Source organism: Suncus etruscus, chromosome 6, assembly GCF_024139225.1.
Source record: "Suncus etruscus isolate mSunEtr1 chromosome 6, mSunEtr1.pri.cur, whole genome shotgun sequence".
In the NCBI taxonomy this organism is placed as follows: domain Eukaryota; kingdom Metazoa; phylum Chordata; class Mammalia; order Eulipotyphla; family Soricidae; genus Suncus; species Suncus etruscus.
In genome coordinates, this window is record NC_064853.1 from 15,516,057 (window position 1) to 15,529,251 (window position 13,195).

Consider the following 13,195-nt stretch of genomic DNA (forward strand, 5'->3'; position numbering starts at 1 on the left):
AAAGCCAATCACAATGAGAATCATCATTTCCCAAGTCACGATTTTCTAAATCCCATCTTCAACAGAAAGGTACCAGAGCTCCAGGATGAAACAGCTGATGCCAAGTTTCAAGCAAGGACATAATAAATGAGCCTCAATTTCATGGCACCAAAAAGATAGAACACACTGGCATACCAACTCAGGTGAGTGCTTCTACGGGACATAAGCGAATACCGAGGTAAACAATAACAAAGGTCATCAAAACTAGCCCAAGGAAACTAACCAAATTTGAGATGATCAACAGCAAAAAAAAAAAAAAAAAGATGGCCACAGACTATGGGAAACTAGATAATTTGTTTGGGCACACTCAGCAGTACTCAGGCCTTACTCCTGACTCTGTGCTCAGGGATCATTCTTGGCAAGTCTTGGGAGACCATCTGGGGTGCCGGGATGGAACCTGGATTGGCTGTGCGCCAGAAAAGGAAGGGTCTTACTTGCTCTGGGCTTTTCAATAATTTTTTTTTTTAGAGAAGGATCTTTGGACACATAATACTACTAAAACAGGAGGGAAGAGGAGAACAGATATGAGAAGACAAGCAGTTAACATGCAAAAGGATTAAGAGAACCACAAAACCACTATTTGACAACCACCAATTAAATTATGGATCCAGCAAGAACCATCAACTATTACAAGCAATAGTAGTACTAGCAATTATATGAGAATATCATAAAGAAATTACTTAATAGGCAATCGTTAAATAACATATTAATATAATATAATTATGTTTCTTTATTTTTTTTTTGTGGTTTTTGGGTCACACCCGGCAGTGCTCAGGGGTTACTCCTGGCTCCATGCTCAGAAATTGCTCCTGGCAGGCACAGGGGACCATATGGGATGCTGGGATTCGAACCGATGACCTCTTGCATGAAAGGCAAACGCTTTACCTCCATGCTATCTCTCCAGCCCCTATAATTATGTTTCTTACCTTGAAAAATATCATGAGCACAGATTGTATTCTAAATTCATATAACTTAATAGAATACTGATTGCCAAAAAAAATTAAAGCAATGGATGGGAGCAAGAGTCAATTGAGGAAAAACACAATTTCAATAACCTCAAGGTATCATTCCCCAGATTATGAATAAAAGGGAAAAATATTTTTTAGAGGAGCCAGAGTGATAGCACTGCGGTACAGTGTTTGCCTTGCATGCAGACGACCTGGGAAAAACCCGGGTCCAATCCCTGGCAACCATATGGCCCTCCAAGCTTGCCAGGAGCGATTTCCGAGTACAAAGCCATAAGTAACCCCTGAGCACTGCCGGTATGGCCCAAAGATAGATAGATGATAGATAGATAGAGAGATAGATAGATAGATAGATAGATAGATAGATAGATAGATAGATAGATAGATAGATAGATAGATAGATAGATAGATAGATAGATAGATAGATGATAGCGATTTTCGAGTACAAAGCCATAAGTAACCCCTGAGCACTGCCGGTATGGCCCAAAGATAGATAGATGATAGATAGATAGATAGATAGATAGATAGATAGATAGATAGATAGATAGATAGATAGATAGATAGATAGATAGATAGATAGATAGATCTTTTAGAATCTAGAAACCTGCCTGACCTGATGGACCTTATCAATGAGACAAACTATTATTATATTACTCTTAATGGGATGAAATGGAAACTCAACAAATTTGATATAATGGTTTTGAAAAAACATATTACCTGAAACTCTCTGTGAAGACAGTATCAAATTCATTTTGTAAGGCATTCTACACAATAACTGTCATTGACTCATCAAACTAAATGGCAGTAAAGATTGGGAAACTAGTATGACAGACAAGAGGTTGCCTTATATATGGTCAACCTGGGTTTGATCCCCATAATTATATATGGTTCTCCAGATAGATGATATATGACATATAATATATATATAAATCATCAGAGTGATCTCTGAGCAAAAAGCAAAGGTAAGTCCTGAGTACTGCCAAAAGTGACCAAAACAAGACAAACAAAAACAAATGGCAGGATCTTGAAAGTCCCCCCTCAAATCTAAAGGGGGTGGGAGATATATTAGGAACAAGAAAAGGACTGTTCTAGATCAAATCAAACAAGATCAAAGCAAGTATATTTTCAGAAAAATCTGGCTAAACATAAAAAAAAAAAAGCAGACGGGATGAATGGCGCAGTAATAGGCACATACTGTACACATATGAAGTCTTAGGTTCAAGTCAAGGCATTGCACAACACACAAAATAAAAGTAATAATTTTAGTAAGTAACCACAAACTAAGACACTGCTGTTTACCATTGACATCTATAGGTTATGCATAATCTCTGAGGAGAATTCTGTGGGAGATGATATATTAGACAGGTAAATAAACAAAGCCAACTTAAGGAAGATTTATTGTCTCCACAACCAAATAGGACAAAGTTTTCTCCACATGTGATCTATAAGAACTAAAAACTAAAATGCTGTGAAAGAAGTCCAGATGACCTTGGGCTCATGTGATTAAAAAAAAAAAAAAAAAACAGATGATATAGACTTGGAGAGATAGCACAGACTTGGAGAGATAGCACAGCGGCGTTTGCCTTGCAAGCAGCTGATCCAGGACCAAAGGTGGTTGGTTCGAATCCCAGTGTTTCATATGGTCCCCCGTGCCTGCCAGGAGCTATTTCTGAGCAGACAGACAGAAGTAACCCCTGAGCAACACTGGGTGTGGCCCTAAAACAACAACAAAAAAAAAACAGACCATATACTAGGAATTGTGCTCTATCTAAAGGTATAGATATCATAACTTTCATGTCATCCCCCACAGCTTTATAAAGTGAACCCACTTGATACTAATCAAGTCATTTTAGAAATTTAAAAATAAAAAATAGGGGACTAGGGCCCGGAGAGATAGCACAGCGGCGTTTGCCTTGCAAGCAGCCGATCCAGGACCAAAGGTGGTTGGTTCGAATCCCGGTGTCCCATATGGTCCCCCGTGCCTGCCAGGAGCTATTTCTGAGCTGACAGCCAGGAGTAACCCCTGAGCAACGCCGGGTGTGACCCAAAAACCAAAAAAAAAAAAATAGGGAACTACATTTATTCAATATTATATTGCAAGAAACCTGAACCTAGACTCTCGACTCCAATATCCATGTTCTCTCCCATCTACCCCACATTCATTGCTGTACAATGAAAACAATAAAAACCTTTCTGCTGAGATTCCTAGCCACCAAACAACTCCAGGCTGACATCTCCAGGGACCTTTGGAACCAAGCTGGGCAACTTCCCCCTTCCCCAAACCCCACCACTTCCCCAGCCCAACCCTCACCTCCTACCTCCCTCATCTCTGTACTTCCAGGAATCCCAGCAGTTCCAGTCCTATGATTCAGAGCCGCCTTCTGCCATGTCTGTTCAAGGGGCCAATGCCATAAACACATGTAGCTAGAAAGAGAGGCCCAACTAGCTGGAAAAACTCATAGACATATCAGCCTTAAGGTTGATCACACTGGGTTGATCATCTTCAGAGATAGTTGGGGCAAGTCCCCCACCCTGCTGAAGCCCTTTGAGGCACACCTATGCACCATCACTCATCAGCCTATCTCCACAACTCCTCAAAGTCCTGGATCACATGGCTGTGTGGCACCTCCATAATTTTAATACAGATTTCCTAGTATGAATACACCAAATCTGATGTGAAATTATCATAGAAGCCACCAAACCTCAACAAATAAAATCAACAATAGAAACTCACTCAACTGGCAATATTCAGCTTAGTAGGCCCTCATATAATGACATAAGACCCCCTTAAAAGATGTGAAAATTTTCACAAAATTTTCTTTAATAAAGCTTTTATTTTGATAATTCCATCATATTTACTATTAAGTGATAATATATAATAAATGATATTTAATAATTGACAAATTATTAATTTAATTTAGTCTTCCTATAATTACCATCAGGTTGTACAAAGCAATATTAAGTAAATTATTCATACCTGCCAAAGAGCAGGCTTAGGGGAGGTTGGGAAACTGATGAGAAGGGCAGAGGTAATATTACAATGGTGGTGAAATTGGTGTTGGACTATTGAATGCCAGAAATAACTGTATTATGAATAACTCTGCAAACAAGTGTCTAAAATAAAATTTTTGAAAAGCAAACACTAAAACCAATTGCATTGATTCAATACCCATGATAAATTACACAAAGAAAATCTTCAAAGAAATATAAAGTATGCCTTTTTCCCCAAACTTTATCATATTTACATATATACACCAATTGAAAGAAATCATAATTTAGCCAGAGCGATAGTACAGCCTTAAAGCGTTTCCCTTGCATGCGGCCAACACAGGACAGACCCTGGTTCAATTCTCGGCATCCCATATGGTCCCCTGAGCCTGCCAGGAGTGACTTCTGAGTGCCCGGTCAGGAGAAACTCACGCCGAGCCAGGAAAACTCAGCTGCACCAGGAGAAACTCCTGAGCGCTACCAAAAACAAAACAAACAAAATCATAATTTAACCAGATGCCCAACTTGCCAAATCCCAGATGAAAACAAAGATGATACATAATTGCATTATTCAGTTATCTATTCAAATATGTCAGAAGCAAGTTAAATATAAACATATAAATCAAAATAAATGCCAACATTTTCTCAAATCTAGAAAGTCATGCCGGTTCATTAGCGGTCAAAAAATTGCTGAAAATACTCATTTCCAGGGGCTACAGAAATAGCACCACAGGTAAGGTACTTGTCTTGCACATAGGTAACCCAAGTTTGATCTCCAGCACTATATATAGGATGTCCTGAACACCAAAGGAAGTGATCCCTGAGCAGTCAGGAATGGCTCAAAAACCAAAGACAAAAAAGAAATACTTTCAGGTATAACAGTCCTCAAAACTACTTATCTACAACAATGGTATTAAAAAGGAAAGGAAATTATCCTTGAACATCAAAGCTATAATGAAAAAATATTATCCAAGTAATGTCTCCAATCTTGGTCATCTTACAGTGCATTCTCTCAAAGAACTGCATAGCAATATAACTGTTTAACAATCCATTCCACTGTATCAGCCGAAAAGCTAACAGTGGCTTCCTCTCTGTCAATTCTCATATCTAATCCGTCACTCAATTCCACTTCCTAAACATCTCAAAATCCCATCCACTTCCATCCATCATCATCACTACTTTGTCCAAGATATAACCATCTCTAGTTGGTCTTCCTCCTCCAAAATCATCCCTCTATAATCCATTTTTCCTCTTTATTTAGATCATCAAGTTATTTTTGTCCCAGCTCTTAGTTGCATTTCTTGATTTCTTCCATAGAATATTTAACGAATGCCTGCTTCTCCTGTTACACAGTTCTATGTCAGATTGCAGACTTATTTATAAATAAGTAGTCACCCAAAATAAAGTAAATTTAGGTTCCCCAATAAGGAGTTTATTTCATCATTTCTGGATGACACACTTTATCATTTTTAACTCTAAAATGGAATCTTACTGAAAAATCTGTCCAACTGGCAGAATGTTTTCTTTCATGGTACTCCATAAAATGAGACATACTGATAGTTGTTCAAATCATGATTTAATGAAACAGATAGACCTATTATTCAGATGGTTCCCTCTGCTCAAATCTAAAAATCCAGATTCATTCTCCATTGCCCACCACCCTATATCACACTCAATAATTACCAGGCTCTTTTCCCAATTGCTATAATCTATTCCCTCCCTCTAGTCTATCTGAAGACAGATCCACCTCAATCTTCAGTGACCCACTGCTGAGGCTCTTGCATTGCATAGCACCAGTGTCTCACACCGAACATGACTTAATAAACACAAACTACAGCACTGTCATCAACACCGTAAACGTTTGCTTCCAATTCAACCAACACTATGTACTACCATGTGCAACAAACTAAAGACACAAAACAGTTCCATGACCATCTGTCATGAAATGGATCCCTAATTCCAGCCTTCAGAATTTAGTTCCTTGTATGCCTCAAATTGGAATCACTCTCATTTCTCCTCCTCAAACCCTTCTTCACTGAAGTTCTTGACCAAATCTCATCTTCAGGAAGTCAATCCTCATTGATGCCTTTTGTCAGCATTAACATTAGAAAACACAGAAAATCTGTGGTTCATGTGACAGAGCACATGCCTTTTTGTAAAAGGCCCCAGTCCCCTAGACCTCCAGTATAGATGGGGGAATTCTGAGCATGTCTGGCCAATAAAAGTGCCCACACACAAAGAGAAAAACAATAAAATAGATCCCAGGCTAAAGCAGTAAGCCAAAGTATACAGACTAAGTTTGTCCTTCTTCTTGAAGGCCAGATTTATATGTTACACATTCATAAGCTCCCTAAAAGCAAGAAACTTCCCCTTCTGTTCATTGCTTTAACCCCTGCATCAAGGTGAATATCTGGTTGTTCAGGAACTATGTTATTAAGAGAAGGTTCTCTGAGTCTTCCTGGATACAGAACAAATCTCTGCAATGTGGTATAGTAGAAAATGACTTGAACTCTTTGAGTTTCAGTTTCCTCTTCCACTAAATATAAACAAAAGTCAAAAGCTACACATCTGTGATCACTGAAAGTAGTAATATCTGGGGCTAGGGAGTTAGCTCAAGGAGCTAGTTAGTGTACTGCTACTTTGCATGTGGAGGATCAGATTCTAATCCCAGACACAGCTTGGTCCCCAGAAAACTTTCAGAAAGGAATGTCCTCAAATAGTCCAGAAGTAATCTCTAAGCACCACCAGGTGTAGACCAAATAGAAACATACAGCAAAATGTAATTATGGGGTATTTTTTGTTTGTTAGGCTATACCATGCAATGCTCAGGGCTCTACACTCAGGAATCACTCCTGGCAGGCTTAAGGGACCATATGGAATGCCAGGAATCAAACAAGACAGTGTGCAAGGCAAGTACCTTCCCTGCTATATTCTCTCTCTACCCCAAAAATGTAATGATGTTTTAATAACATTCAGTACTGAGATGAAGACAAATGGATATACTCAATATATGCTTGATAGTTTTAAAAATAATAAAGCTAAGTAAAAAGTATTCAGTGCCTACTGAATTTTGAATAAAAACTCTGGAAAGCAAAATATTTGTGTATATCTAGCCTATTACCACTTATCCATGACAATGTAAAATATTCCCTAAGTTAATTCTAAATTATTATATTTATCCCCAAATCTCAGCCATTTTAGAATGATTAGAAGTGAACTTAATTGGGCCCGGAGAGATAGCACAGCGGTGTTTGCCTTGCAAGCAGCCGATCCAGGACCAAAGGTGGTTGGTTCGAATCCCAGTGTCCCATATGGTCCCCCGTGCCTGCCAGGAGCTATTTCTCAGCAGACAGCCAGGAGTAACCCCTGAGCAGCGCCGGGTATGGCCCAAGAAAACCAAAAAAAAAAAAAAAAAAGAAGTGAACTTAATTGACAAAATACAATTAGTATTAATATAATTATTAGTGTTTAAAAAAATTAGTATTTACATTTTAATGACATCTACATTTGACTGTTTATATGATGATCTTACTACCGGAATATAGTGCAACTGTCATATTTTTCTAAAGATGCAAACTTATTTGAGTCCCACAGTCCACAGAATGTTAAACATAAAGTTTCTGCTTATAAATAATGACTTTACAATCATTTACCAAATAATCTATCAAAATATAGAAACATCATAATTATAATAAAAAACTTTTATATATTTGTATTCCCATTTATAGGAAAAGAGGATCAATTAAAAAATCTTTAAAATTCTTTTTACTAAACTATACAATTTCCTATTTTTGGCACGTTTTAGCATTAAATCAGTTCCCAAAATTTTATAATGCAAGAAAATATATTAATTGACTATAGGATCAGATTCCTGGATTAAGTAGGTAGTCTTCCTTGTTCAGAAAAGAAGTTCTATTTACCTTCAATTGGAAACACACAGACACTTTATCTTTCAAAGCCTTTCCAATCCCTCTGGGTACTTTCAATGATTCACAATCTAATTACAAATTAGAAGCAGTCAAGAAGGAAAGACCATTCCCCGGTGCTTGTTATTAACTGACAGAAAATCATTGCCCCCAAAACGCCTCTGGGGACAGAGGATCGAGTAGAAAAACCCTCCTGAAGTCAACCAGCTTCCATAAGCAACCAGATTCGCCTCCAACCAGAGGATAGCAGTGAACCCCTTGAAAATGCGAAAAAAATACAAGTCAAAGAAATCTGAATATAAATGCAATAAACAGAGTTAGGATGAGCTGGGTCTGAGAGCTCCCATATTCTTCATTAGAACAGTGTTAGGAGCCTGGAAAGACCTTAGGTTGCTAGACAGAGCTGGAATCATGTGGAATCATGCAAGGAACGACATCCACTGATGGCACATCGTGGGGTGTGCATGCAAAAGCCATCATGGGTCTGCAGGTGCCTGGAGCAGGGGGCACGGCCAAAAGGAGGAAAGAGTGGGGTTAGGTGTAGGAAGGAAAATGGACCCCCCATAAGAGGATCTGACTTGAATTGACAGTTTTGTTGAGATTTATCTTTGGAAAGGAGAGAAATGGGGAAAGGAGTGAAAAAGAGTGGGTGACAGAGAGGGGGAAGCCTGCAATTCCTGAGAAGAGCCCCCCCCCCCAAGAGAGGAACAAGAGCTGCCTGCAGGGGGGTTTACAGTGGGTGGTGGATCATCTCCTGCTTCCAGGCAAGACAAAAATGACAGCAGATCTGAAAGAGCTCAGCGACAGACACGTTGACACCCTTCCAGGACCCAAAGGGAGGGTGACATGACAGTACAGGGCAGCATCCCCCCAAAACCCAAAAACCCAAAGTGAACATTGGGGGGACCAGAGATCACTCAGTCCCAACCTTGTCCGAACTCCACTAGCCTTGGAAAAAGAAAAGAGGAGACGTGTTAAAAGAAATAAAAAATGTATATATATTGCATGAGCCACCAACCCGGGTAATGGTCCAGCTCCAGCAGCCACCGCCACAAAAGCAGCAGCAACGCACTCTCTGTCGCCGCAGACACTGACACTTGTGACCGCTCCCGGCCACCGTAGTGAAGGAAGAGACACGCCCACCCAGTTTGACAACCCTCGAGGTTATTCACTTCCGGGGTACCAAGTTATTTTCCGGGTGAGTTCTTCCTGGTTCCTGTTCTTTTGGGGTTTTTTTCTATCTCTTTTCATTTTTTTCCCTCGTTCTCGCCACCCAAAATTCTTAAGTCATGAGTGCGACAAAGGCAGAACTAAAAGGAAAATATCCATCTTGGTTGGTGTTTCTCAGAACTTTTGCCTGTGCAGGTTCCTGGGGAGTAATTGGACTTCAATTCCCAGCATGCAATGCAACAGAGCGCTCTAAGGACTACAAGTCCCAGCATGCCTCGCGCCTTCTTGCCTCCTCTGGCTCCCAGCACATCCCACTTGGGATTTCAATGAATAGTTGAAATGTCTTAGATTGAGGTCGATCAGTTTGACAAGCCCAACTTTGGTTAAAAAAAAAAAATGAAGAAGCCGGAGTGGTAGCACAGTGGTAGGGCGGTAGGGCGTTTGCCTTGCACTTTGCAAACAGAGGACGGACCCAAATTTGATCCCTGGCAGCCCATATAGTTCCTCCCCCCACCCAGGAGTGATTTCTGAGCACAGAGCCAGGAGTAATCCCTGAGCGTGAGGGTGCGCCCCCCTCCAAAAAAATATGAATTAATCACTGTTTCTTTCGTGAAGATTAAAATTGGGATTCTAAGTAAAATTAAAATTTCTAGGAATGTGTGCATGCATTTCCACATCCAGATCATGTTCAGGAATTGGAAGAAGACAGACTATAAAGGCTTTGACATGGAAATTTGTATCCTGATTCTAGGAACGTTGAGGAAAATGCTGAATAATTTGATCCTATGTTTGTTTTGAAATATTTTGGGGGCCACATCCGGCTGTATTCAGGGCTTATTCCTGGATCTGCGCTCTCAGGGATCACTCCAGTTGGGCTACTGGGATTCGGGGATTGAACTCAGATTGGATCAAACTCTATGCAAGGCAAACAACCTACCGCTTGCTTTTATCACTCCTGCGCTAATCTTATGTCTTTCTTCCAGTCCTACAATATTACATTGAAACAAATATCAGACAAGCTCCTGACTTGCATAGAAATTGCCCTAAGAGCTAGAAGGAAAAAAATTAACTGTCCATAACCCATGAAGCTACTTGAGCAGGAAAACCCTTCAAAATATGGAGTCAGAAACTTCTAAATCGAAATTAAATCTAAACATGTTTTCTAGTGTTAATGTATTTAAGTGTTTATATTGTCTCCTTTATTTTCATAAAAAGTGATCACTAGAACTATTCTTTTTATTTTTTCATTTAATTCCATTAGAGCTATTCTTTACTAATGCAGTAGGGCAGCCAAATAACCAATCATACAAAGATGTAACAAAAATCACAAATACAATATTTATAAAGCTTGCACACTAAAAATATTGGGGTTTTTGCCTTATTAGATTAAATTCTAGGGGCAAAGCACTGCTGCCCATGTCTGAAGTACAGGGAGTTTTGAAGTAAGAAAGATTTAAAGGAAAATGAAAAGATGAAAAGGCCAATTTAAAAGAGGCATTTAGTCTTTGGTACCACGTTTTGAAATACAGAATTTTGAAATACAGAATTCTATTATTTTGTCTTCCAAAAAACAGCATGCATCTAGCAAACTATTTAGATTTCTTCTTGTTGCTTTCATTAAAATGTGGATTACAAAAATGAACGTTTTATTCTTTGATATTGTACATTAACAGCCTATGAGAAACTGTTTAGCTTTTAAACTATATGGTAATTACACAAAATAAAATCCAGGGCATACAACATTGATTTTTTGTGAATTTACAGCAAAGTACAGTTTTAATTGACTAGAAAAATGGAGCACAATGCTTTTCATTTTTACAGCTTCACATAGAAGTCACAGAGAGAAATTATGTTCTGGAACACTGACATGGCATAAGCTACCATATAAACTGCTTTCCAACACCAGTGTGCTAAATTATGTAGTACTATCAAGTAAATATTTAAAATCTATGATCATGAAGACCGATCTGCTCTTTTCTACACTCATACACCAATACAGTATGAACACAGGGAGAAAATGTTTCCCTTGGAATGATTCAGAGATAATGGTAGACTAGGTTTGATAGAATAAATTAGGTTATCTGCTATTTTTTTTTTATTTTTGAGTCACACCTGGCAACGCTCAGGGGTTACTCCTGGCTCTATGCTCAGAAATTGCTCCTGGCAGGCTCAGTGGACCATATGGGATGCCAGGATTTGAACCACTGTCCTTCTGCGTTCAAGGCATACTGCCCTACCTCCATGCTATCTCTTGGCCCTTATCTGCTATTTATAGGAATTTGCAGTTAAGTACATAATTGCAAATACTTATTAGGAATGAAATTCAGGAAGCTTGAACTTGGTATAGACATTGGATATACTTTTTGAAGGGTGTTGTTGTTGTTGGGATGTACACCAGTTGTGCTCAAGAACTTCTCCTAGCTCTATGCTCAGGGATCACTCCTGGCTGGGCTCTGAGGACCATATGTGGTGCTAGGGATCAAACTCAGGTCAATCACATCCAAGGCAAATGCCCTTTCCATTACACTATCACTCTGGCCCTGATACACATACTACTAAAGTAATTTATATGACAAATTGTATAAATGAGCATGTAAAAGAATTTAAAGAATACATAATTGGGGGGGGGTGTTTGGGCCACACCAGTGATGCTCAGAAGTTACTCCTGGCTATGCACTCAGAAATTGCTCCTAGCTTGGGGGACTATATGGGACACTGAGGGATCGAACCACGATCCGTCCTAGGTCAGCGCATGCAAGGCAAATGCCCTACTGCTTGCACCACCACTTCGGCCGCAAGAATACATAATTTATGTAACAATTTTAAAAGGAATCTGTACATCTCTTATTATTCTGTAGGACTCTCCTGTAAATGTGTCTTTGACTTCCAAATTCTGTCAACAATCAGCCACCCAGCTGTTAAAATTAGAGATGTTCAGCTGTTGGTATCAGTTCCTCAAGTATATGAAAATTGCTTCTAGGGACAAAGGGTTCTGCCTAGACACTCTCACCTGCTTCTGAAGCACAAAGAGTTTTGAGATTAAGAAAAATTTCAAGAATAAGGGAGAAAGGAAGGAATTTAAAAGACAAAGAACACTTTCTCGATGGAATTTAGAATGTAAAATGTGAGACATTATTAATAATTTATGTATTTGGTTATTGGCATTCTCCAATATTTAATAAACTGTTAATAATATAGTTAATAAGGGGTTGAAGAGATAGCATGGAGGTAGGGTGTTTGCCTTGCATGCAGAAGGACGGTGGTTCAAATTCTGGCATCCCATATGGTCCCAGCAAGCCTGCCAGAAGCAATTTTTGAGTGTAGAGCCATGAATGACCCGAGTGCTGCTGGGGGTGACCCCCCAAAAATAGTTAATAAATAATAACCCTAAAAATCAGGAGTTGCATTTTACTATGGCTTTGCTCCTCTTGGCTTTAAGCAAGATAATCGAGCTTGTGTGAGCACTGTTGCAGACCCTGATTGTACATAAACTCCACAGCTAAAAGGCCTCAAAAGCTTGGGTGAGTCTATCACCCTGAACTCAGTAATTACCACACTGATTGTGTAAGCCCCACAAACCCTGGCAAGCACTGCACTGAATATGTAAGCATCACAGTCAAGTGTGTGTGGGTATGACAACCATTCATCATAACAATAAGGGAAATGAAGGAAAGGGGAAATGGTTCTTATATACCTTTAAGTAAAAGTTATATATGCTTTTAAGTTTTTATTTACTTCTAAATTGAAATATGGCATATTTAATAAGAGAGTTTGGACAAAGTATTGAGAATTAGAAAGGTTGATTACTTTTTTTTTTTTTGGTTTTTGGGTCACACCCAGCAGCGTTCATGGGTTACTCCTGGCTCTAAGCTCAGAAATCGCCCCTGGCAGGCTCAGGAGACCATATGGGATGATGGGATTCGAACCACTGTCCTTCTGCATGCAAGGTATGCAAGGCCTTATCGTTGTGCTATCTCTTCAGCCCCAAAGTTGATTACTTTCAATCTGAGGATCTTCCTTGAAAAAAAAAAAGACCAAGAATACTTCAGTGATAAAATAAGAATTAGCCAGAAAAAAAGAATTGAATCAGTTTAGGATTTCATTAAA

General features: G+C 39.2%; 1 protein-coding gene across 2 annotated transcripts in view; it reads right to left on the reverse strand.

The window, feature by feature from the left end:
• Window positions 1-9,008, reverse strand: part of ATG4C (autophagy related 4C cysteine peptidase) — an 88,676-nt gene extending 79,668 nt beyond the window's left edge. For both annotated transcript variants that reach the window (XM_049774413.1, XM_049774412.1), the window contains exon 1: window positions 8,937-9,008. The gene's annotated coding sequence lies outside the window, so the exon portion shown is untranslated. The remainder of the gene's footprint in view (window positions 1-8,936) is intronic.
• Between the last annotated feature and the right edge of the window lie 4,187 nt (window positions 9,009-13,195).